Source organism: Alligator mississippiensis, chromosome 8, assembly GCF_030867095.1.
Source record: "Alligator mississippiensis isolate rAllMis1 chromosome 8, rAllMis1, whole genome shotgun sequence".
Classification (NCBI taxonomy): domain Eukaryota; kingdom Metazoa; phylum Chordata; order Crocodylia; family Alligatoridae; genus Alligator; species Alligator mississippiensis.
In genome coordinates this window covers 10,298,562-10,324,245 of record NC_081831.1, presented here as the reverse complement: position 1 = coordinate 10,324,245, position 25,684 = coordinate 10,298,562, and the positions used below count along the sequence as shown (strand labels likewise).

The 25,684-nt window shown below is 42.6% G+C and overlaps 1 long non-coding RNA gene across 5 annotated transcripts in view; it reads left to right on the top strand.

Annotated features, from left to right (window-relative positions):
- Positions 1-4,071: 4,071 nt before the first annotated feature.
- Positions 4,072-25,684, top strand: part of LOC132252086 (uncharacterized) — a 189,180-nt gene continuing 167,567 nt past the window's right edge. The window contains exon 1 of one of the 5 annotated variants that reach the window (XR_009463811.1): positions 4,072-4,349. This is a non-coding gene — a long non-coding RNA (uncharacterized LOC132252086). The remainder of the gene's footprint in view (positions 4,350-25,684) is intronic. The other 4 variants (XR_009463812.1, XR_009463815.1, XR_009463813.1 and 1 more) reach the window with 4 other exon arrangements.

The window sequence follows — 25,684 nt, the reverse complement described above, 5'->3', positions numbered from 1 at the left end:
CTTTGGGGACTGAACTTTTCATTTGGTTAAAAGAAGGATTTGGGAATCCTGTCTAGAGTTTCCTATATGTATTATTAATCCCTTTTGCAGCTCTTAAAGTAAATATTTCAGAACTGAGCTTCTAGATTTCCCTCTGAAGAACGGTTTTGCTGTCTATATTCTCCTATTACAACTACAATTTGGATGACTCACTGAAATGAGGTCTAACAAGACATTTCTTGTTTGTGAATGGGTACCATTAGGAATATATATCATGTTTTTGGAGGACCACTTCTCATTCAGAATTGGTGGAGGCACTAAATATTTGAGGCTTAAGTTCCTATTATCTTCACTTTTATTGCTTACAGATTATGATATGGTTGAAATCAGTTATTTAAGAAGCTGAAATGTATATGCTTCAACACAGATGCAGTGCTTTATTGCTCTTCAGTCATGTATTGTGTTGATTGACTAGATGCTGGAGAAAAAAAGGGGGAATTTGGAATGCATTAAGAAAAAAAAGTTGAGTTAGTTATTCAGAGGGATGCCTATGGTGCTCATTGCCATGCAACTGAAGCCCCACAAGCATTATACAAGCCTTCTCAGTTCTTGAAAGAAGCATGTGAGCTCCATTCTACAGATGAGAAAGCTGAAACAGCAAGCAATTAACTGACTCTCTCTCAGTTTCACAGGATACCTGTAGCAAACCTTGTAGTGAAACTCATAGGGAGGGGGTTATATGATCATTAGGACATCGGTATAACTGCACAAGACGTGCAAATGAAGATCCAGAAACCTCAAGGGATGATGATTCACTTCCGGAGTATGATAAAGTTGTCAAAGTACTACTTTAAAGATCTCTGGGCCAGTGAAGTGTAACTGTTTCACTGCTTCACAGTAGGGGTGATGTGGTTCCTTACTTGCTTCAGTGGGTCTAAAAAGCCATGCAGGAGACTATGGCCATGCAAGGCTTAGCCTTATGGAGGGTGATTTAACATAAACAGAGCTTATAGAGAGGTGCCACAATCTTATGACGACTAAAAAGGCCTTTGGATGTCTTGCATGGGGAGGCAGCTGCATTGAACCTCATATCAACTCTGCTCTCCCCTGTTCTGCATCATCCTGAAAAACGTAGTTCGTTAAAATGAAGATTTAATACAAACAACATGTATTGTGATGCTGATGTAAAACAGTTCTCTGTATCATACTGCGGGATGTTGTCTGCTGCTCCTCTGGCTAGAGCCGATGGACATGATGTAAGGACCCCGCTTTTTAATGTGAATAAACCCTAATACAATAATGCTATAAAGTATAAATTAGGTAGGGCACTTGTAGCTTGGCACTGGATGGAAAGTTCTGGGCAATAGAAAAGTCAAAGTTACATTTGTCTGATATAGGACAGAAGTGGCTGGGCCAGTACAATATAGACATGACTTGAGATACAACAGAAAGAGACAAATTTCCTTAAGTTTTATATCCTATATAAATAGTTTTATGAGCACCCAAGGGGATTTCTATCTGGGCTAATACAAATTAGGCGGTTTCCGGCATAGGCATTTAGCAGAGTGAGGCCCCAAGGTTGCTACAAGAAAGTTGCAGGCTGATCCTCGTTTCCTAAGCTAGCCTCTCATGTAAAGGCTTTTTCATTCAGTACCGCGGATCACATCCTACGCTGATGTGAGGTCATAGAAGAAAGCATAGCATAGGAGTTGGCAACTGGGGATTAGGAAATGGCAAACATTGTCCCAGATGGCTCTGTTAAAACTAGGCCTCTGGCCACGACAAAAATGGCTCAAATTACAAATATATTCTTGGCACAAGAGTTTTAAATATTGCCAATAGATCACTTATCACTGTACTGAATACATGTAAGTACATTCTGATGAGTGATTTTGTAAAAAAAAACAACAACCCTGAACTCTGCCATCTAGAGGGTTTAAAAAAAAAAAATTAAGTACAGGCTTAATTTGTAATACCATGCAAAAGCAAATATATTGGCTTATAGGAATTTAGTGGAAAAGCAGTCTTATTGGTGAAATCTTCAGAATCTGTCTAAAATGTTTTATTTTGTAAAAGAGAAGCTTCAAAACTATTCAGATAATGAATAAAGCTGACCATAACACCTCCACCATAGTTACCTACAGTTTGTTTGCCTGTGGCTCCATTTCTCTTGTTTGTTTTTTAAACACTATCAGTATATATCCTAAGGATCATACAATCCTTTTTTTTTTCCCTGTGACAAACAATAAAATACCAGTGTCAGCAGGCAATAAAACGACCAGCAAACAGGTTGAGTGAGATATGCTGCCGTAACAACATATTCTGCTTATAGGTATTGCACAAATGATATCTTTATATAGTACAGCTGGTTCCAAGACCAGCAAAGCTCAGCTCGCTCTAAAATACGCATATTCTAAATGTAAAGCAGAGCTGCATTAAAACAGTCATTTATGATAATTTACAAGTCACATTTGTTTTAACTGCCATTATGACAAATGACAAACTGCTGACATCAGGAATAGCTTCACTGATTAAAACCTTCTCTTCTCCCAAACTAGACTGCCAGCAGTATTGGGTAGCATCTTGCCTGATAATTGCACTTTTCTAAAACTTGTGTAATATAATTACTTCCCTCTGGAGCTACAGAAGATAAAGTTTTACTATGAGCACCGGCAAAGGAGTATTACTTTTGTCTTTGATAGTTGTGGCCTGTGTTTTTGGCGAAAAAAAAAATAGCTTTAACCATGCTGATCAATATTAAGTCTGTTATTTGCATTGCATGTCTTGGCGTAAATGCTCTTGAAGTTTGGGTCTACATTATGACTTGGAGGAAAAAGGAAGCAGCTTGCCCCTGGGTGCCACATGGGAGGAGTTCAGCCTTCATGGTTCACATGGGATCCCAGTCCATAGAGCCTAGCAAAGGCTCAGAGCTGGAGGGAGGTGGAGGTCTCAGGTCACATAATCACAGAGTCTAAATCTGATGCTACTCTGTATGTATATAAGTGACTCCTCAGTCTGGAAATATAAGCTAAAGCAGTACCTTAGATTCACTAATATAACACAGCAGCACACAACTGAGAACAAGTAATCTTAATTACAGGATGAAGTAATTTAGTTATATATTTTATTCCTAACCTCGGTGTTCACTGCAATAAAATGTTTGTTCCCTTTACAGCATCAAGCTAGGAATAGGGAAATCCTATTTTGTCCAGATGCAGGAAACAGTCTCCCCTAGTGCAGGAAGTCTTAGCTAGTGAGCAAGAGGCCCACTTGCCAAAGACAAATAAGTGACTTTGCTAGCATTTTGTGTGAAAGATTTCAAACATATCTACATTTTGCTTCACAGCTGAATAGGTATAGTGAAACAAGCAACTAAAAGTGGTGCTAAATGATATTCATGAACAGGTTCATCTCTTTGGTATTTTTACTTTACTGCTGTTCTGCTGATTCGCATCCATTGCATTTCAGGAAGCAAATGTCACGTTCACTGCATTTCAATAAACATATTCCAAATGATAGTGTGTAGTCTGGCCTGCCCCAACTTCCTTCTAGAGAAGGAGCCAACTTTGCCACCTCTTTGGAAACTGCATTTGTTGGTCAAACCTACTGAATGAAAACAGCCACTGCAACCCACTGAGCATTTGAATGAGTCTCCAGGGACCTGGTTTCCTCACCTCTGACCTATTTAAACCATTGAGCAAAAATTTCAGCTGCACATTTAAAGCTTTACTCTTGGTTCTTGCTATACTGGGATCCCGTTGACAGGGGGTGGATCTCTTTGAGTAGCATAGAGGATTGTCCAAATAGAGCAAGAAGCATGCAACTGGTCTGCACAATAAATGTGTGTATGTGGAGTTGTTTGGCCACCAAGTATTCGTTGTTCAGATTGCATGTGTACATGTGGAAGTAAGGACAAGTTGAGGCACTATTTTAATTGTTCAGAAGAAGCCCAAGGTACATGGGAAGTATTTCTCTGTCATCCGCTCAATGACTGGCCCAGTACAAGTGGAAGTAAAATAAAGGCTCTGCAAAAGGATTAGCAAACAGCCCAGGAGCCTCTTGTTTCCCCACTTCCCGAGCATGTTGCGGCCCACCCCTGGACCAACTCCTACCTGAAAAGGCAGGTTTCCACTGCAAGGATCTGTGGCATCAACAGCCCCAAAGCCTCAGTATCTGCAGCCTCACTGCTGCACTGGTGATTGCCTTCAATTAGGCACAGCTGGGTTGGCAGGGGCTTACCTGCCTTCAGTTCTCAGCACCTTGCTGCAGAGAGCACCTGTGCTCTCTCACAGAGCTTAGTAGGGAGAAGCAGAAAGTCTGTTTTCTTCCTGTACAAGCTCTTTCTGTTGAGGAAATCTTTACCACGCGAGGTAAGCAGCATCTCTTGGGCTCTTCCTTAAGTAGGGAAGTAAACAGCCAAGCTGTTTCTCCCTCCCTCTGTTGCTTTGGGAGCAGCTGTCTAAAGTGGCAGCTTATGGAGGATAAAGAGGAGAATTATGTATTTTTCAACCCCCATCTGTGTCTGAGTCCCACTCTTTGCTCTCAAGAGAAGCGATTCTCAGGGTAGGGAAGAGGCTCAAAAGCAAATAGAAACCCTGTAGACCCCGTGCTGTATGGTCAGATACTCGGTGTCTCTCTTAAAGCGGGTGTTGGGACTCCAGGCCGGGTGTGGATTCTGCTGAACAAAAGATACAAAACGGGCCCTCGAGTGTAAAACCTATGCTGTATCCGACTTCCTTAATATACTCCTACTGTTACGGACATTTCAAGACTTCTCTCTCTCTCATAGTGCTGCGAGGGAAGCCAAATACAATGCAAATGGCCAAATTCCTTACTCTGTAATGCTCTCCTCTCTGGGAGTCCTTCCCCAGGAGCTCAAACAAATGTAAAAGAGGAGGAAAACCAGAAAAACTAAAACAGACCAACAGGAAAAAAACCTGGGACAGCCTTACCCTGAGCAGCACTCTTAATCTGAAAAGATGAAGTGAATAATTGCTACTAGCACTTTGTGGAAGCTAGTAAACTTATCCATTAAGTCCAAGCAAACTTATCTGGTATTTCTAATGGGATAACTTCACAGCTAGTTTTACACTTTACTTGAGAAGTGCATTGTTGCTCCATTAGTTTTTCTCCATGATAGTTTGCTCACATTTTAATAGCAAATGATCCTTTGCTCTCAAGGGCATAGCCAGAATGCACACTTCCGTGAAGCTTACTGAGTTATGCTAATGACTGAAGTTGCAACTAAATGGGTGGTGATGTCATTCAGTGCTAATTTGGATATTTAATTGGCTGCTTTACATAAAGATATTAGGTGTAACAAGGTAGGAAAAGACGACAAAATAAAGTAAATTTTGATGACTTAACGTTGCTTGTGGTACAAATTATGATAAAAATGAAAAGATGGATTGATTTTTGGCTATAAACATGCACTTTATTAATTCTGCTAGGAGTAATTATCTACTTAAGACTTCATAAACATCAAACACTTCTCTGCACACGGTGATGCCACAGGATTGATAAGCACCATTAAACACTGTAGTAGAATCAAGACCACTCTAATGATCTCCATCAGATGCATTTCTTTTCTTTTCAAACGAATATCATGGATGGCTGGGGATTTTAAATGTAATTTAAGGAGTTACAGTTACTAATTTCTTTGGCTTTCTAATTTGGAGCCTGATTCTGTAACTTTACTCTGAGAAAACAACATCAGTGGAGTGATTGAGAGGTTTTGTTTGAGTGAGGGTTTATGGGCGTAAGTCCTTTATCAGGCTATATAATACTTGGTGTTTTTTTTTTATTTATTTCTTTGTTTGTTTGGGGGGGGGGTTGGAACTGCTGAACACCCATTTTCCAAATAAAGTTAAGGGAGTGGCGGGTGCTTAGCTGGCAATATATGTTGTTATGACAACCACAGAATTAATTCCTTGTATTTCTGCAACTACTGGATGGCGTAGCAAGGGAACTAATCCTTCTGACCTGCTTACCTCCAATTATTTACCCTTGCCAAGTCTCTCGTGTATGGATCAGGTAAAAGCCAAGATTCGGTATAACTAGTTTAGTTGAATTGATCACACAGTGAACTCTTGAAACTAGTTGAGTCCATAGGACAGAGCTCAAGTTTCCCCATGTCTGACTATTTCCTAATTACACCTCATAGGTTTCATCATAATATGCAACACTTGTTTCCTTGTAGCTACTAAGAACCGTAACACATCCATGGTATCTTGCAAAAAATCTTAGACCCAAGCTACCCATTGCTGTGCCCACGTAAATCCTGCGATGAGGTAACTGAGGACAGGACCCGATTTGCAACAGTTGCTTGTTGACCTGTCACTTAAGGGTTTGGTTCTAGCCATTTTTTGTCAGTAACTGTGCTCTCAATGGCACCTTATAGACTAACTTGTTCAGAGAGGCATGAGCTTTCATAGGCTACAGTACATTTCAGAATCGGATCTGACAGAGTGGGCTCCAGCCCGCAAAAGCTCTTGCCTCTGAATGAGTTAATCTGATAAGGTGCTGCCCTGTCCTTCCTTCTGCCTAACTTCAGACTCATGTAGCTACATATCTTTGCTGCTTGCCATGAAAGTGCCTTCCAGGGAACTTGAAAGGCTTGGAGTAGAAATCCAGGTAAGATTCATTGATTCTAAAATTAACTTTCCAGAAATGTTACCTTTGCCCTGGGCTCCACTTTGTCAGGGCTGGGTTGAGACAGGGTTCAGTCCTCCAAGTGAGGCAGGGTCCCTAATGCGCACACTTCCGGCTCAAGGATCCATGAGGAATGTCATCCATCAAAAAGCTGTGACCTAAGCAGGGACCAGGAGGAATTTATTGACAGGATAAAACATCAGGAGCGCTACTGCCCAGCTCCTTCCCTCCGGTAGTTTTGACTGCCTATGCTCAGCCAGGTAGCAACCTTGGCACAGAGCTAAGGGCAGACAACCAGCCCAGAGGGAGAGCTGCACTCTTATCTTCCCTCTGTGCCCACTTCAGTTGAGCTATCTGTCATGTGCTTCTACCAAGGCTGCTTGATTACTGTTAATTAGTGCTCACTGAAGTCGGGGAAGAAGGTTTATGTATTGGAACTGGATGGGAAATGCACAGATGCTTAGCAGTGGTATGGTTGGGGGGAGTCCTTATGACCATTTGATCTTAGTTGTGAGCAGAATGACCCTGGACATTTTACCCAGTTGGTTACCCCTGTTTACAGCTTGGTGATTGCACTCCTGGTTGGGGTCTGATTTTTTGCTACAAAATCAGATTTGTCAGACAGCTTGTTTGCAACACTGCTGTTGCCTCCCCCAAATGATTCGACTCCTGTGCTCGGTGGAGGAACTTGCGCTTTGTGTCCTGAGTCCTGAAGGTCTTTAAATCTCTAAGAACTGTCTATCTGATGAGACAGGAAGGAAATTTGCTGAAGCAGTACAATACGGAGAAGAGAGCTGTGCCTGGCTCGCTTTTTATGGAGACTTTTTCCTTTTCTTCTTTTGTTTCCTATAGGCTACAATGCGAAGTCATTCAGACTGCTATTTATATGCGAAGAAATGTAATAAGGTGCTACGGTGTCGCTGGGTTATATAACTGCATCCATGCTATAAATGTGCCTGTGAATTATGCTGGAAGTGTTAACAAAGCTCTGGAAAGTGATGAGAGGGGTTTTGATTTAGGATTGTCTGTTCTGATGGTGAATAATTCTTGCTAACAGACATGCCTCTGGTCAATGGGCTCTCCTATGGGGAGAGTGGCTGAGACTCGATGGGTGCAAGTTTGAGCTTTGATCGATGGGTGCAAGTTTGAGCTTTGATCTGGCTGATTGTTAACACCCAACTACAGCTGACCCATCTGTAAATGGGTACCTGGTCATTCAGGCTTTAGAGGCAAAGGCAGCTAGATGCAATGCTGGCCACAGCACTGTTGCAATGCTGCTGGCAGCTGCAACTGGTGTGCCTGAATCTCACCAGCCCAATGGACTGTCAGGCTTTGGCGGGGCACTGATCTTTTGAAATGTGCCCTATTAAGGTATTTGGTCTACATTGCCTTTACACATATGGCTCTCTTAGGATTAAATGAACAGCGAGTAATTTATACAGACAAAGGCTATCTTTTCTGCGAAGGAAATATTGTATGTGCGTCTGTAAAGGTGGTAGATAGTCTTGTGAGTAAGTGTCGTGGTGCAAACTGCATTTAAAAAAAAAAAACAGTCAATTGAGGTTTTTATAAAACAAGCCCTCTGTACTTCTACTCAACAGAACTGCATGTACACTAGTTAACATGGATACACGCGCTCTCCTCTGAACCCTGCTGCCCGGGGGAGCTGAACCTTCATTAAAGTTCAAGTCAAAACTACAATTTTTCATATGTTCTCTTTTGTCTAATAATATGTAAAAACATACAACTGTGCAGGGAAGGTACTTTTTTTTAGTTCCCTTTTTGATCAGGCAGTATATGTCTTACTCAGTGAAAACTCTCTGATTTGACTGAGAATAGTGTCACAGTAAGGTGGGAGCCATTTGCTGGCCTGATATGCTGTCTTTGGTTTTGGGTCCATGTACAGGAGCTGGTAATGATTAGGAGTCTGCAATACATATTTAATACATGAGAGACTGCAATTTGTCACCATTTAATATATGGTTGAGGACTTGTGTGTAAAATGCCCTAGAGGTGTCAGTCTAGATTCAAGTAGACAAGTGGGGAAACTACCATGACAGCTGGCCATCATGTTGATTGGTGTAAATGTGGGTTTAAGGACTGGGGAGACTGCCATCCTGTCCTTGGCGGTATTACCACCGGAGCCCCTTGTTTGGGGCACGTGCATGGCTGCAGTCTGTCTTGAAAGCTTTTTTAAAAGCAGAAAAGTTTCATCAGGGTGCTCAGTCCCGTACAACTTTGTCAGGGATGTGGCTTTACCATTCTTACCTCTAATAAATGATAGCAGGGATTTTTTTGCAAGTACTGCTCTCAGACAAGAATGTAGCACGCTCCATTCCTCCTCCTCTGCTTCTCTAGCTTTCGGCTTCGTTCTTTCCCTTCTCAGCATAACAGATGCAAATAGGATAAAAACAAAGCCCAAACTCCTGAGATGACTATTGCCTAGGTAACATTTACAGGGCTTGAAATGCTTTCTAGCTTCAGCTTGTTAATTCTAACGCAGGCCGGTTCCCCTGAGAGACTGGACTATGCATACCCTGGCCTCGCACCCAGCTACTGGTTAGATCGGATGGGATACAGTTAACCACTGAAAGTTTTAAAATTAATGTTGCAACCTGGCTTTAGTGATGGCTTCAAACCTGGACTTTCTGAAAGCCTAAAAATAGTTGCATGCATTCCTATACTCCTACATTATTGAGTTTAGACCAAACGGGACCTAAATATGTTTTCCTTCTCTCTATTAATTTATTGTGATAATGCAGGGGTGGGCAAGATGCGGCCCGCCAGTCCATCTTATCCGGCCCGTGGGGCCCCTAAAAATTTTAGAAAATTAATATTAATCTGCCCCTGGCTGCCTGTCATGCGGCCCTCGATGGCTTGCCAAAACTCAGTAAGCGGCCCTCTGCCCAAAATAATTGCCCGCCCCTGTGATAATGCTTAGGATTCCAGCACACCATTGAGCTAGAGGCTGGACATATGCAACACAAAGCTGATCTGATGTAGAAAGTTAGCTACCTGTTACGATTTTACCGAAGTAAATCTATTTGTAGCTTTACCTACCTCTATCTTCCATTTAGAGGTGACAAATGTATCTTTTGTACTATTTGGCTACTGTCATTTGAAGAATGTGAGGGGATCGAAGGTTAAAAAATATAATATAGCAATCTTCCGAAAATTTGAAAATGAACAAGCTTCAAAATCCAGCAGATTTAATTCAGAGAAACTCAAGTGATATATGGCAGAGACCAGACCATCTTATACACAGCTACAGTACATAAGGGCAAATGATGTCAGCTTCATTTGAGAGTAATTGTTTTTGTACATGGGGAGCATATAAACTACAATAACCTGGCTCTCTAGTGTGTCCCTCTGTGCAAATGGGCAGTGAAAGCAGATGTTTTGTTTTATATTCAGCTGGCAGCACTCTAGCAGCACTTAATTCATTTAAAAAAAAAAAAAAAAAAGAAGTCCAAAGACTCAGCCATAGTCGAGCAGAAATATTGCTTCAAATGCTGATCCACAACTTCTCCTTGAGAGTGCGGAGCCAGGCCGTGAGGAGTTTGATGGATTAAATGCGAGGGAGAAGGACAGGTGGTCTAGCACTGTGCTAGAGTTAAGGAGTGGATTGGGAATGTTTTTAGCCCTCCAGGTCAAATCCTGGCTGGTTGATAGAAAATGATTGTCAAGTGATGGCTGCACTCACTGCTGTAGTCTGCAATTTTAGTCACGGGTCTCATACCGTTCTCTAGCAGACAGGTGCCACCATGGAAATCCCTGCCCTCCCCACACTAGATTTAGCACTAATTAGCAGCTTTGTTGGCAACTTCTGCACAGAGATTTAAAAGTGAGGGACATGGATGTTAAAATGTCCTTTCACCTACAGAGGTTGCTTTGCCAAAGTCTTGCACCTTGTTGTCATCCTTTTACTCCCCGTGGCACAGGTGTAAATGTGGCCTGTCTTTATTGGGTATCTTTACGCAGGTTGACACCAGGTGTAAAGCATTTGAGAATTGGGCACAGTGTCTCTGGAACAGATGCTGGTGCTTGGCAACAGGAAGAAGTTGGATGGCTGCTGCCTGTGATGTGGGTAAAACCAAAAAGCTTCCAAGTAAAGGCTCCTTTACAAGCATATCATTTTATGTAGCATTAGGTCTGGTTAGTGTGCAGTCAGACCAAATGGTGTGACGCTGGCTGTTTACAAGGAAGGCTGCAGGAGAAAATGATGCCTAGGCAGCTTTATGGAACTAGTGGTGATTTATTTCTTATTTATTAAGTAAATGTGGGAGAGGGAGTCTGGCCAGCAAAACATTGTGAGAAGGGGTAGCCATGATATATTCATATTTCCCAGCGAGCTGTGTATAGTTACTAATCGTGCTCATTGCATGCATGTGTTCAATTGAAGGAATTCAGTGTTGGTATTCAATTTGGGGATCCAGGTTTTCTCTGTTGAAAAATTGCAAATCCTCTGGTTTTTAAAAAACCCTCCAAATTCTCTGATTAAAAAAGCCCCAAAGCTGCATTTTCTCACAATTAAAATGAAATGCCGCTAATATATATGTATCAATTTTAGCGCACAGTTTTATTGACATATTAACAATTTTAAAGCCGTTTGGAAGCCTACCAGTGCTTCAATCATTATAGTAAAATAAATTCTAAATACCGATAAACTATGGCATTTGATTGTGGGTTTTTATTTTTTTATCATAGAAAATCAAAGCTCCCCCTACCCCTTCAACTCACCAGGATGTGGGTCCGGGTGCAGCTGTCCTCCCCAGCTGCTTTGTGGCACTGAACACCCCTGATATGCCAGTGCCCTGCCTCTGCCCATGCCGTTGCCCCTCACTCCCAAACCACAGCCCCCCCATCCTGCTGGTACCCCTCACTCCTGATGCCCTTCACCCCTGACTCACAGGCCGTTGGCCCTGCCAGTGCCTCTCACTCCTGGCACGCAGTCCCCTGTTCCCTGGGCCATGTTGATGTCCCTTACTCACAATTTTTGCAGCTCCCTGGTCCTGCTAGTGCCCTGCACTTCTGACCCATAGCTCCCCCCCACACTGTGCCCCTCACTCCCAAGCTACAGCATCCCCAGCCCTGCCAGTGCCCCTCACTCCCAACCCACACCCCTGCCCTCTCCAGCTGCCTCCATCCCACTTGGGCTACAGTGTGGTGGCTCCAACTCTTGCGGGTGTTGGCAGAGCAAGTTCGGCCCCGGTGTGGGCTGGAAGGAGGAGGAGGGGAGGCCTATGGCACCCCCTGTCCTAGGCTGGGTTTCCCATGCTGCTCCAGGCAGTCTGGCCACAGTACCCCCGACCCTGGGCAGCATCTCCTGGCTGCCCCACCTCTGTGCGCATGGGCACTGGCCTGGTCACGCAGCTCCCCAGTGCTCCCAAGGGGCCCTCTTGCTCCCTTCCCCTGCTGGATGGGCAAACACTCCCCCCAGTCCCCTTTGCCCTGTCACATCTCTAGTGCCTGGACACATTCCCACAGCACTGGCAGGCACCCTAGCCCCCCTGCCACTTGCACTTGTACTCGCTCACATGCACTTGTACCCCCCGACACACACACACACAGCCCCCTGGGCAGTCCCAAAGCCCCGGCCCTCCAACTCCCGCACCCCCTAGATTTATCTGCATCCAGCTGCCAGGGCTACCCTCCCTGGCTGTATGCCAGCCACGTGCATGCAGATGCATATAGTGCCCCCTGCCTCCAATTGCCCCCCCCTTCCCAGTTCCAAGCAGCTACTTGCTGGCTGGCAGCTTGCAGGGAGAAACTCATGGTTTTATCCTTTTAAAGAAGAAAATCCACGTTTTTCTCCTTCAAATGAGAAAATCCACTTCTTTCCATGTTTTTCTACAGCAAATGGAAAACCTGGATCTCTGATAATCATGCAAACAGGGCTTAACCTAAGATTTGAATTATGCCTCTCAGATTCCAGAACAGAGTTTGGCCCATAAGCAAGTAAGGATAACTTCCTCTCTCCTTTATAGCAGAGATCACTTTCCTTTTCCTGCTCCCTGGACTACTGCAAATCTGTTTAATGTTGTCTTGGGTTGTGCTCTATAATCCCTATTGTCAGCCTTGATTGACTTAATACTGGTCTAATAAAAGATATCAAATTCACCCAAGGAACCTTGTCTGCCTTGATTGACTTAATACATTTAGAAAACTTTTAAGGATGCTCAAAAGCCTTTAAAGAGGGTTTTTTTGGTTTTGTTTTGTTTGGTTTTTTTTTACCTTTGCTATTTCATTTGGATCAAAGGCCATTGTAAAAAGATACCCTTTATGGTTTCTTTTTTATATGTTACAGAATGGGTTGGCAAAAAACACAGCTACATGGTAGTTGAAATGGAAATTGGGAGCCCTGCCTTTAGGAAATGTGCCTGCATAAACTAGATCGCTTTCCCATGTTTTTTCTTAATGCCTGGTGCTAGACATCCTCTCCATGCAGTACAAGGAAGAAAGGTGCAAAGTGAATAAGGTTCATTGTACTGTCCCCATGATGCAGAGCTATACGCAGGCTTGTCTTGTATGAACTGCCAGTCACAGCATGTGTTCTTGCCCATAGTCCCTATCCAGAAACTTACAGGCTCAGACTGGGGTTTCCTGGGAGGTGTCACAGCTGGGTCCCTGCCACCTGCTCCCTGGGGTGTTTTATGTACGTAAGAAATCCTCTGTGCAAGTGTATTAAGAAGGCAGAGAGGCTTTGTATACCTCAGGCAATCATATTCCTTCCCCCTATGCAATACTGAGCAGGATTTAGTGTATTGACAAGTGTGACTAACTCCATCTTGTATTTATGATTATCTGCTGGCTCAGCATAGTTTCAAAAGGGAAGTTATTTTTGTAGAGAAGATTAAAACTCTGCTAAAAGCTTGGCCAGTTAAACTGAAATCTCAGCAACTCAAATGTCTCTCTAAGGATGTTTTTTGGTTGAACTAGTACAACTAGTGCTATTTCCTTCTATGACCTCTGGTATATTAGCTCATCACAACCCTTAATGAATTTATCTCCGTGTTTCCTCTCTGGGGCCCGGAAGTGGAAGCTCCAATTTTTTTTAGAGGTTTTGGGCATTCATAACTTCCAGTGGCTTCATTCAGGATTGCAGACTTTTGGAGCCCTCTGAAGATTGAGGCTGTAATTCCTCCTTTTATAAAAGTGGCTAAATATGTAATATTACTAGGAATTAATCCTAGACCTTTTAGTCCATTCCTGGTCCCTGAAGGATGTATGCTCTTTCATATTTCCCTCTTTCAAAATGACATTCAACAAATTACAGTGAAGGCATCTTCAGCATGATGTGAACTTTTTTTTTTGTGGTTTGTGTACTGATTTCAGTAGCTTCAGTCAGGTATCCATGTGTTATTCTGCTACTGTTGGGAAAGAGTCATATTTTTTTTACAGAAACATAACCCATTTTGTCTTGATTGTAATTCTTTTGGAATAAGAAGTAATCATCCAGGACTGACCAACTTGCTTTACTAAACACTCTGTTCTCATTTCTTCTAAATTGCTTTGAGAGGTGAACAAAGCTCTGCTCAATCATGCAAGATATCCATTCCAAAGAACGCCAGGAAAGTAAATCTACTTTAGCCCACTACACACATCTTTTACTACCTAAAGGTAAAACTGTGTAAGAACTTGATGCTGAGTCCTGGGGCTTTCATTCATTAAATAAGGGAATTAAGTTGATAAAATAACTTCATTCCCCACCCTAGTATCCCCATATTTGGCAAGCATTTAAGTCATCAGTTATTAGCAATACTTTAATACTTGTGTAGAGCCTTCCAGTCCAAAGGTCATGAGATTCATAGATTCATAGATGTTAGGGTCGGAAGGGACCTCAACAGATCATCGAGTCCGACCCCCTGCATAGGCAGGAAAGAGTGCTGGGTCTAGATGACCCCAGCTAGATGCTCATCTAACCTCCTCTTGAAGACCCCCAGGGTAGGGGAGAGCACCACCTCCCTTGGGAGCCCGTTCCAGACCTTGGCCACTCGAACTGTGAAGAAGAGCCCGTTCCAGACCTTGGCCACTCGATGCAAGCATGAATTAAGGTATGTGACTCCATTGGGCAGCACAGTATACTGGCATCAATTTCAAACTTGTGCTTTAGACCCCCCAGCTTCCCATTTAAAAGAACAGAAAATGTTTGCATCCTTCTGAAACCAAATACTGCATTTTGCATTGCAGTCTAGCAAATATTGGATGTGTGTGGCTATTTGTTGGTGGAGTCAGTATAAAGATGGGGTGTTCTCAGCAGCCATAACTTTTCAGTCCCTTCAAGACTTGCTTTTTTTATCCAAGTAAACAGTTTAGCATATAAGTTATGACTCCCCCCCCCCCCCCCCCCCCCCCCCCCCGAGTCTCCTGAAGAAGCCTACAAGTCCTCGCTCTCCTGAGGTCCAACTTCCCAGACTCTCTGCCTGGGAGTGAACTGGAGCAACTGGGTGCCTTCAAGCCACGTTCAAATAAAAATCTTTCTCTGAACCATCATTTCTAGAAGGCCCCTTCCTGCAGCTCTTCTAACCAACAGAGCTGCTTACTGGGTTTTTGCTGCCCGGAGCAGCAGCTGACCAATTACAGGTGGGGGCTAAATCCAACCAAAGTGTTACTAACCTGTACAATGGGTCGTCGGTGCAGGACGTTCCTTTTTTGCTTTCCACTTGATGGAATTAATCTTGCTCAACCATGTCATTGACTATCTACTGCTGATGGAGATTATTCTTTTGCTCCAGTAGTACGGGCTGATCCTTTCGGAACAAAAAAAAATTGACTACTTTCCCTGATCCTGCCAAGAAGTTCAGAGTAGTCGGAGCATGCAGCTTAATGACAACCATGAAACCCCACGCGACCATAGATTTGCTACACTCTCAGAAAAAGGCAGCTCTCTGAGCCAGATGCCGAGTCTTGTTCCTTTGAATATAAAGTGTTTTGCTGGAACTGATGGTGTTCGTAGGATGGAGGTGATACATGATGCTACGACCTAAACAGTTTCCTATTCCTACTGGTTCATTTGGCCCAACAGGCCAAATTTTGCCACTCTTGAAAACCCGTGTAAGAGCAGGCAGTTAGCAGCTGTAGGGCTGACAGCAGTGCTCTGGTTGATGAAGGACAAACGTGTCTTATGGCAGATGCTGCACAATGTGTTGGGGCAACGAGCGTGTTGCAAAAGCCTCATAGCAGAATTATTTGCCTGCATCTTTCATTGGCAACATGTGCATAGACATTGCTTATGCTCCCCAAACTTTGGACCAAAAAGTTTTAGAAAAATGTTGCGTAGGTGACCTGTTAACTGCTCCGAGTTACGAGCAATTAATAGCTATTCAGATAGGTGGGTAAGAGAACTCCCTTTGACTTTCCCCTCCCTCGTCCATGTTAGTATATCTAGGGACAAGGCTGAGGCTTGTCTCTTTTGGCTTCCTTCCCTCCCTCCCCCCAGTTTCATTTTGCTTTTATTTTAGTTGGTTTAGTCAGAAGGAAGATGCAAGAGCTTCACTGCCATATCGCATCCTTGTACTAATATGCCATCTGACTGCCGTACCCTATTCTCACTCCTGTTCTGAAAGGAAAAAAGAAGTAATAAAACCTCTATGGAAATAAGTAAAGCAAGACTGGAGATAGTTACTGCTCAGAGACATGCCAGCTTCTCCAATGCTATTTTGTAAGGCTCTCTCTATCATGCTGTCATCTGTATTTGTATGGAAGGTGGATAGTAACTGCCCCACAGGAACCATCCACCTCGAGTAAATAATTTTTTATAGCCTTCAACAGACTCTCTTTTTCCTTTTAAAGAGTATAAAATAGTAAATACCACTGGAACAAAAGTTAGGGCCTTGCTGTTGCTCATGTGTAATGGGCTAATGGCACAGCTATTGGAAAGGGCAGGACACTTGGGAGGACAAGCCAGCTGAATAATTCCATTAATTTCTTGGCTGGTAATGCCTTTCTCCCCACAGGGAAGGAGGACTGCTGTGTTGTGTTTTTTTTTTTCCTACCCAGGTTCCCTAGTTTGCAATGATGACATTGGTCATGAGTAGGAAGGTTGAGTTAGGGGCTGCTCTTGCTGTCCATACTCGGGCAAAACTCCCAGTGAAATGTTCCACCTCTTTAACTGCTGGATATCGCATGGAAGCAAAATTAAAGCAGGGGCTGTTATGGTGCTTATTGAGCACTTGGAAGGTAGGTTCTTACATGTAGTAAGACCTTTGGTTTCTGGTTCTTCTTTTCAGTGCATCTCAAAGAAGAACCAGGAAATATAGAAAAGATGATATCGAGCTCCGTTCAAGTCTTGCTGACTTGGAGATCTAGTAACCTGTTTGTTCTCAAGAGAGTTTTTTTTCTAGGAGCTGGGCATGTGTATGGTGTGTGCGTGCACAGAGAGAATATAGTTCAGTATTACCAAAGTGTCATGAAAATTCAACAGCCCTGATTAGCAATTCTACTTGCCTTCCTGCTGAGGAGGAGGAGAATTTTATTCATTCAGCAAAAGCATCTTCCTGCCCAGGAGAGAGAAAATTTGTAAGGGGGCTACATGAAAGAAGGACGCAACATTACTTTTATGTATCCTCTCTAGGTTTTGTTTATGCATAATGCTACAGTGATAGATGTCTCAGACAGTGCCTGGGCTATAGGCAGAACCGTCTCAAGAGAGCATGCTTTTCAAAGCTTTCAATTATGTACCAGCGGGATTCATATTGCTGGAAGTCAAATGGCAATTACAACCAAGTGCTAAGAGTGGTATTGCCCATCTCGCAAGCTGGGATTCGGAGTTGGGCTGACAATTTGGAAATTCGACAGCATGAGGGAGAGTAACTAGAGACTGGAGCACAGACAATTGTGTCTAATAATGATGTCAACATCTGTACTTTGCAACCTGTGAATGGAAGCAGTTTTAATTTTCTTCTAGATAACGGATTTATCACATAAATAAACATTTATATAAACCTAATCTTCTGATGCTTTCAATTAACAGAATTGTTTTTCACAATGAAAATAAATGGCTGTAATTTTCCATCTGTCTGTAAAACAGATTGACGTGTTGTTATGTATTAATGGTTAATACGTTGTCACAGGTTCCTGCTTCAGACACCTCCAATATTGTATCCATTTCATGTTCGCTTCTAGAGGATACCTTACCTTCAAAGCCTCATCCAGCATACCATCCCTGTAGGGGATAGTCTTTTCAACTATTCTGGCAGGTTTTCACTATACTTTGATCCGTTTGGTCAAACAAGTCCTTTCCACGTGGTTTGGCAGGGAGGCCGAAGTGGCTCTATCCTGAATCAGCTTTGATAAAGCTGCACGGAGGGGGGAGACCAATAAATCTAATCCAGCCAAAGAGAATAACTACAGGCTAAAATCTTACTGCAAAGGGAGCACAACATAAAAATGTATACATAGAAAAAAGCCTTGTAGATAATTATCTGCTATTCTTGCTTATGCTTGTATTGTGTTCCAGTTCACTTTTAACAATAACCCTTACTGCATGAGTACTCTGCAAATACTATAGCTACTGCTTGTTGTTGTTGTTAAATGCAAATCCCAGAAAACCTGAATTGATCCTGCTTAAACATTAAGCCGCATACATATATCCTTGAGTGGGTTAAGAGACCGTGCAAAATAAGCTTGAGAAAGAAATGAGAACCTCTAGGCATGTCTAGATACAGAAGTCATGCTGCTATAGCCATCTCATTATAATTAGAGACCCACCCCCATGCTGGCGCATCTGTGCTGCAGTTTGTGTTGGTGGCAGCCTATGTAGACATATATCTAGCTAGATTGGAACCAGTTTAGCTGGGATACCAATAGCAGTGAAGACGTAGAGGCATGGACTTCCAAGCGGGCTAGGTACACGTGGAAATGTGCCGTGAGTCCTATGTAACTGCATCTTCACATGTGTAGACACCTGAGCTGAATCCACGCTAACTCAGGTGTATAATATATAGCCCTAAATGAAGAACAGTTGGCTGGTGGTAACTGGAATATAATCAGCTGTTAAAAAGGTCAAATATCAGAGCTGTTATGTAGTTAATCTATACAATAGAGAGGAAGAGAGGGAAAAAAATAAAAAAAATAAGGATGCAATTAAACACTGTGATGAACTGAAGATGGGGATTTTAAGTCCAATGGTGGTAAACAGGACCTGGAGGGCAGTGTCATGGTGTTGAGAGGTGACTTGATCCTTGGAAGTAGGCAACAAGAAGAAAAGATAAGTTAGTGGATGGCAAATAGCAGAGGGAACAGGGTTGCTGCATTGGAGAACGAGCAGAAGCTAAAACAGAAAAGAGGTTGTCATGGAAGAAGGGGAGGTCCTACAAGAAGAGAGAGATGACAGAAATAAGCAAGGAACTGGCATCTAAGAAGGAAGGAAGAGAGATGTAATGAAGAAAAGAAGGGAGAAAACCTGAGGAGCACAGTCAGCAGGAAGAGGCAATTCAAGATGACTAGAGATTTCTTATGAAGAAGAGTACGTAGTTGATCTAAACACTGGAGGAGCATGATATCTGCTTGCAGCAAGGATCCAGACTCTGAGTCTGAAGCTAAAAAGGATTCTGGTGGAGCTGGTCCCCTCTTTATTTTGGGAGAAACGACGCTGGCTGGAGTGGATCGAGGATGACTACGCTAGGCAGGGATGACTTGCAGACAAGTTGGAGGTTCAGACACTCTTTAGGAAAAAATTTCTAGTTCCTAAAGAAGGAGGATGAGAAAATGTCAGTCTAAGCAAGGTTGATGAAATGAGTGGTATAAACTGGCTGTGAATAAATTTTAGACTGGGAAGAATATTATTAAGAATCAAAGGAGTGAGGTTCTGAAACAACCTTTTGATAGGAGTAGTAAGGACAAGAAACCTTGCTAGCGTCAAGATAGACTGTGATATGCTGATGACGGGTGTTATATATAGTGCTTCCTGTGACAGCACGGGGACTAGGTTTGATAACTCCAGACGTCCGTTCCAGTCTCCTATGGCTTTGGGGGAAGAAACAAAGCTGAAATGTTATTTTAAGACTTGTTAGGTTTTTTTATTCTGTACCATATTTTATATCATTTCAAGTCTCTTCTTAGTTTTAAAATTGCTCGTAGTTATGCACATATTTGACTAAAAGGTTATCTAGCCTCCAAAGAAGCACGGACTTGGGATAGTCTCTGGCTTACTTCCTCTTCAGATTAAAATGTTCCAAAGAAATCTCAGCATAATGTTCATACCTCATGAAATATTCTGAAACCTGTGATAGACTGGGTCTTTATTATATTTTATAATGCTCTGCACTCTTACCACCTTTCATCAAAGTATTTCAAAAGCTTTCCATATATTTTAATATCCCTTTTGAGGGAGGTTAAACTGAAGCAGAGGGAGATTAGGTGACTTGTTTAAAGTGATTCTTGGGCCGGCTGGATTAGAATCCAGAAGCCGGGAGTCATGATGACTGCCTTTGTTTTACGCGGAGCTGGTTTAAATGCAAATTGCGGATGCTACACAAAAGCAGTTGGAGATTTGTTCAGTCTAGTCCAATATATTTTAAAGCACTGCATGCATGACTACCAGGCTCATCCCAATTTGAAACAAATGTTATGCGCATATATTTGTAGTGAACTGGGAACGAACATGCTTTTCCTTTACAGCCTAATGCATTTCTGAAATTAAAACCTTCACATGTTGCTGGGTGTGTTCTTACCCGCTCCGGCGATGATGTTGCTCGACTGTGATGTAGAGGACACACTTGAGAGAGAATGAATGAAATACCACATTGTCGTGGTGTAATGGTCTTCTGCTGATACATAAATGCCTGAGTGGAATTGAAGGCATTTATTGAAAATGAACAGAGAAGCAGGGCCAAGATGTTTAATTTTAAAATGAGACATTCATCACTTGACACTTCTTCCTTTACATCATTTCGATTGTACTAAATGATTCATCGTGAAGATGTTGTCACTTTACCTGTTGGCAACAGCTACTCAACAGTAATGGTATTGGAAAGAGGCATTAGGAAATGGGCTCCATTCTGCATTTTGGCGAATGGCTAATTTGCGATTCTTAAAATATATACCGGCGGCTGTCAGTAGCAAAATCGATTGGCGATCTCGGTCGCTGAGTTGAGAGCCTGTTTTTTCAGAAGGTTAGGTGCCTGGTATTCCCTGAACATGTTGAGGATGTTAATCCTGTTCATGTTTTGCTTGCTTATCCATTTGTAAGCATTTCCGCAGGTCTCATCACAATAGCCTTTTGCCCCCAAACATGAATCACTTTCTATTCCGCATCAGAGCTTCCTCATCTTCAACGGGGGAATAGCGTCTGGGGTACAAAGCCTTAAGCGGCTTGTCCAAGATAATCCATGAGATGAGAAATGGAAGTCTCCTCACCCGACTGCTTCAGAATCGGAACAGGCTCCTCCTGATTTTTCATGTGGACCCTTGGTCCAAAGAAAGTGTCAAGTGAAGATGGCCTCTTGGTTACTGTGGTTGAAGCAAGCTGTTTTTTTTTTTTTAGCCAATAGCACACAAGGGAGTAATGTGGCTATCATTAATTCAGCCACCTTCGACTCCCCAGCCTCAATGACCAGGCGCCCATTTACTGGCGGGTAGCCTTTGCAGGTCCAGATTAAGACTCAAATTCTTGCCTTTGGAGCTGTGATGAAATGCCTTACCAAGGCTGCCATTGCACCCCCAACCCCAACAACTCAATAACTGTCCCTGATAGTGGAAGTTGCTGGACTGACAGAGATGATTATAAGCTTTGCGTGATGTAATTAAGCTAAACAGGCCCTTTTATCTTGTTTTAACCCATGTGGAGCAAGAAGGGGGCTAAGCTTTTCTGATAACTCCATTTATAAGGTACCTAACACAAACTCCAATATGAAGTATAAATGTAATATTGACTCTTCAATGTAGAAAACGAGCCCATGCTCACATCTCCAGAGATGGCTGGAATGAGGAAACCGTATAGCCTCCAAAGCCATTCATGCCCTAGTGAAAAAGATCTACGTCTTCACAAATATGCCAACAACTAATAAGATAGTAGGCTCAACAAAAGGCTAAGAACAAACCATGGTAAGCAATGTGCCATAAGGGCAGCGAATGGAGTAGTTCCTGTTGTTAAGTTTTACAGCAAGAACCTGAGTGAAGACTGAGAGGCTAAAACCAGCTGGCGATCTAGCCCGGGGCACTGCAGCACTGTTCATAACAAATGCCGACTATGTTGGACATGAATAGGGAAAAAGAGAGGTGCCCAAAACCCTATGTGTTGGTACCTGGACTGGGGTGAGTGAATCTCCCATTTCCTCCCAGGGTGCACTTTAATGCTGCTAAAAGTCCAATGGAGCCTACAGACCTCATTGCTTGCAGGTATTAGACAGCAGATAATAGTTTCTTCTTCAAGGCTCATCTGCCTTATGTTAAAGTGATTGACAGACCAGAGCATTTTAGTGCAATCCTTTTCCTATATGATATTGTTTGCATTTTTTTTTTTTTTGTGAGAGTTTTGGGACATCAACCTTCTGATTGACATCTTCACACAGAAAACATGAAGGCTTCCCTTGTGTGTCTTGGCTTTATACTATCTCAAGGAGATTGATTTGTGACACAGCTTATTTTTCTTCCAGTGCATTACACTGCTGTACTGTGGAGTATCATTTTCTTTTCTATCTCGATCGATAGCCTCCTGACAGATTATTATATCACCCTATGAATTGTCCCTAAAGGTTGGGCTTATTACTTCCCAATAATTGACTATTTGTTTTCAATCATGGTGCAATCATCTCATCTACTTAAATTGCTAATGTTTTTTGAAAGGCCAAACTCAAGGTAGCCTGCAATTTTTTTTCAGCCTCATCCCTTTTTTCTTTTGTTACATACTATTGTTTAAAGAGGTTCAGGCTCAGTTCATTAAGTGTTGGAAGCTGAGGTCTAGACTGTTTCAGGCTCGGATTTGAGGATGTAGTTTTCCATCGCTGGTGCAAAGGAGCTCGAGGATTTCTTTGTTGGCTTCCTTCAGTATCTTTGAGAAATACAGTTTCTGTATAGTGCCACATGTGCCCTGACTATAATACAAGAATTTCTGGTGTTCATGTATAATATATAACACCTCCTTCCCTGCCCTTAAGTAATCTATGGAAAGCATTTTGGGAAAGCATGCACACCCTACAGAGCAATTATTCTCAGCCAGGGTACTATGGCATGTCTGTTAGGTGTGTGAACATGATTCACAAGATAAACCCAGAAGTCTCAAATAGGAATCCATGCTGTTAAGACCATTCTGACCTGTCATGGTCTTCCTGAGTTCTTTGCAACAGAGGGGTAGCTCTATTAGCTTTCCCTGCTTTCTTGATTACAGAAAAAATAAGAACTGGTATTTTCCTGAGTTTAAAAAGGTTGAGTACTAGAGCTCTGTGCAAAGCTTAATTCCTTGATTTGATTCGGTGGCCGAATCTCTGAATCCAAATTGAATTGGAGGACCCTTTCATCTCTCCAAATCGAATCGGAACCCTCTGAATTGATTCGGAGAGATTTGGACGTACAGCCAACTTTAAATGTTTTTTTATATGCCTCTAGGTAGCAGGGGCTCATGAATGCTGCGATGCTGGGGTGGATGGAGCGTCCCACAGGAGCACAGGGGGCAGCAGACCTGGAAGTGGACCAGAAGCAGTGCTTCCCCCGTTTCGGCGACGGGTGTTTCCTGGGTCTGGGTGGGCAGCTGGGGTCCCCCCGTGGCCAATCCTTGAGCCGGAGGGTGTGGGGAGCCTTACACGCTCATCAGCAGACCCTACCGGTCCACTTCTGGGTTCGCCACCAAGCACATGGAAGGCCCCCCCCCATACTCCTGTGGGATGCTCCATCTGCCCCAGCATCGCAGCATTCACAAGCCCCTGGTACCTCGAGGTATGTATCAAAAACATTTAAAGCTGTGTCTAGGACCGAATCGCTGATTCTCCAAATCGGCATCAAATCTTCAGATTTGGATTTAGCTGAATCGAATCGGGGACAGTGATCCGAATCAACGAATTGAATTACTGTCCCTGATTTGGGCCAAATCCGAATTGAGGAGGGCCCACTTTGCCCACCCCTCCTGAGAACCACTGCTGTAGAGAATAAGATAGTGGTGATCGCACTGGGCCTATCTTATCAAGGCTCTTACCGTGCATCAAACTTATTTGTGTTGCAATACAGCTCCCAGCTTCACCAATAATGATCAGGGCCCGCTGTGCTAGGTGACCGCACCGGCACAGGGTAAGTACTCCTTGCCTACTTCCTCCATAGAAACTAGAATTTAAATTGAGAAAACCTGGCAGTCTGTATGGGAAATGTCCAAACCAAATAATAATTCTTTTAAGGCTGCTCAGTCCACTTTTAAATAGTGTTATGCTAACAAAACAAATTTCAGAATGAGAAATCTGTCTACCTTGTTGCATGTTGATGACAATTTAATGGCAAATGATGCGTGAAGCATTGTCAAATATAGTGTATACGATAAGGTGCTACTAAATATTAATCTCCCAGACAATGTGTAACAAAAGGTTTGAACTGTAAATTGACCCTGATAATAGAGGCAGTTAATTTTTATCTTCTATTTCTTTTCTTTTCTCCTTTCTTCCTCATTTGCAGCGGCATTTATGATTGCACTATTTGCTCTTTCTCATTTTGTCTGATGCATCATATTATCCGCTTTAATGGTTTTATATCCTAAATTGTTAACCCCTGTAGAAAATATATGCAACAACTTAGTCTCTCTACATTAGGCATGGGTGCACTATATCTGAGCGCACCCTAATCAGTACCTTTTGGTGATTTTTATTAAAAGAAAAAAAATTCTTTTGTTGCTTGTTTCGTACCTGATATGAAAATGCTAGCATCCCTGTTAAATTGCTGCTGGGCTAAGCAAAAGATGAATAATTGCATCTCTCTCTCTGAAAAGTTTTGTAGTCAATCCCATCCATATTTTGCGATGGACAAAGCTCATCACTAGCACCCATTGACTTTAAAACATAGTGGGTTAAATTCAACATTGAACTCCACTGAAAGGATAGAGTTACTTCAGGGAAGAGTTTGGACTAATATGAGCACATTTACTGATGAAATGATGGTAAGGGAAATATCAGCCTAAATTTTAGCTAGTCTCTTTAGAGTCATTTCTGTAGTTTCAGGTGCCATGTCTGGCCCTGAAATGTCCTTGTTCTTTTAGAAATAATTTTATAGTCATGCTTACTGGTTTTTCAGGTGTCATGGCTTGCTCTTTCTTGTCACTGTGTTATAGATGTGCTCAAACAGGCAAAGTAATTGCTAAAATGAAGAAAGAAAAAGTAGAGAACTTAACATTTATATTGATATGTGTTACTTACAGCAGCAGGAAGTAGGTAAGCTGCGATTTAAAAAAAAGTTGATGGTGTTTCTTTAATATACAGCCTCTCCAACTCCTTATTGAAAGTAGGTTCATAGCAAACAATCATGTTTTTAGGGCTAGTTGTAGAAGCGCTGTAACTCCCATTGATTTAAAAATGAATTGGGTACCTGCATATCATTCAAAATCTTGTTCTAAAAAAATTACTTAGGTTTCTCTGCAAGTCAGTGAATTTTACCTCTTACCTGTACGTCTCAAAGCACTTTATAAAGGTAGGGCTCATTATCCTCATCTCCTATAGATGAGGGAAAGCAGGATCAGGGATGTCCTATCACTTGCTCAGTCTGCTGCCCTCCTTCAGCCCTGTCTTTTTTTTTGGATGGAGCAACAGATAGTTCATTTCTCGGCTCTGTCATTTGTTCCCATCTTTAGAGGAAGCCCGATGCTCAGCAGGACCTTAGTAACCCATCCGTTGGGCTCTCAGTTTTGATCACCACTAGCAATCTGGAGCTGGTGCCATGAAATGCATATTGCTTGTTGTCTAATCATTCCATGTCCAGCACAATAGTGAGAGAAAGGCGGTAAGAAATGGAAAGATGATTAAGAAGTGTGAGGTTGGAGTGAACCATATCCGGTTCTGATGTGATTTGGTTGAAGTCTGAACATCCCAGTATAGACTGTAGCCTCTGAATTCTCTTCTCCATCCTAAGGCACAGAAGCTCTCTC